Source organism: Lissotriton helveticus, chromosome 8, assembly GCF_964261635.1.
Source record: "Lissotriton helveticus chromosome 8, aLisHel1.1, whole genome shotgun sequence".
Lineage (NCBI taxonomy): Eukaryota > Metazoa > Chordata > Amphibia > Caudata > Salamandridae > Lissotriton > Lissotriton helveticus.
The window spans coordinates 545,503,673-545,504,582 of NC_136069.1; the positions used below are offsets into that span (position 1 = coordinate 545,503,673).

The 910-nt window shown below is 51.6% G+C and overlaps 1 pseudogene; it reads left to right on the top strand.

Annotated features, from left to right (window-relative positions):
• Window positions 1–346: 346 nt before the first annotated feature.
• On the top strand, window positions 347–490 carry LOC144774588 (5.8S ribosomal RNA; annotated as a pseudogene).
• The last annotated feature ends 420 nt before the right edge of the window (window positions 491–910 follow it).

Here is a 910-nt window from a genome sequence, read left to right on the forward strand (position 1 = left end):
TGTGTATTGGCGTCATTCCATTGAACAAAAAAAAGCCTTGGTTGCAGAGGAAGCTCTTCCTCAGCAGTTGGGCATAAAAATAGAAAAAAAAATCTGTCTCGTGCTCACACTAGGGATATATCCTGCCTCAGGTGCCAGGACGTGCTGGGACCATCCTCAGCACCCAAGCACTGGTGTTAAGGATGGCTCCATCACGTCCATAGCCTACAAGTGTTTAAATCATGGCAACTGGCTTCTAGAGGTAAATCCTGATGTGGTGCTGGGCTGTATCACACTATGTGTAGTGGATGGTGGGTGCTGAATTCTTTCCCTACACAGGTAATCAAACCTTGTGAAATGTGTCTGTGACTCTTGGCTGTGGATCACTCCACTCACACTTTGAAGAAGAGTACACTTAGCTGTGAGAATTGCCGCACACATTAATCATTGACACTTTGAATTCACCTTGTGGCCCCAGGTCCCTCTCAGGACCTGGGGCCTCTCAGGGCTACATCTCTTTGAGGGTTGCTTGAACCTCAATTGCCCTGTGGCTCTCCCAAAGTGCAGCTGGGTCTTTAGCAAGAAGCTATGCTCCCTTCTTTCTACCAAGGTCAGACCCATGATTGCCCATTGCAGGGCCCCCGATCTCATCACAGAGGTACGCCACCATCACACCTGGCCTTTCTCACCTTGGTGGTGTGGGTGGGTGCCCGGTCCACCACTGGGCCTGAAAAGCCTGGGGTGCCTGGTTGCTTGCTGAGTGTGACTGTCTGTGGGGCCCAACAGCTGCCTGCCCACATCACTTTGGGTACCTGCTTCAGCAGCTGGGAAGGCCTGCTTGTCCACAGGTGCTAGTTTCCATGCTCACCTCCGCTGGTTTTGGTCTGCAATCTGAAAAAGGTTATGCTGCCACGCCCCACTGTGCAAAGAG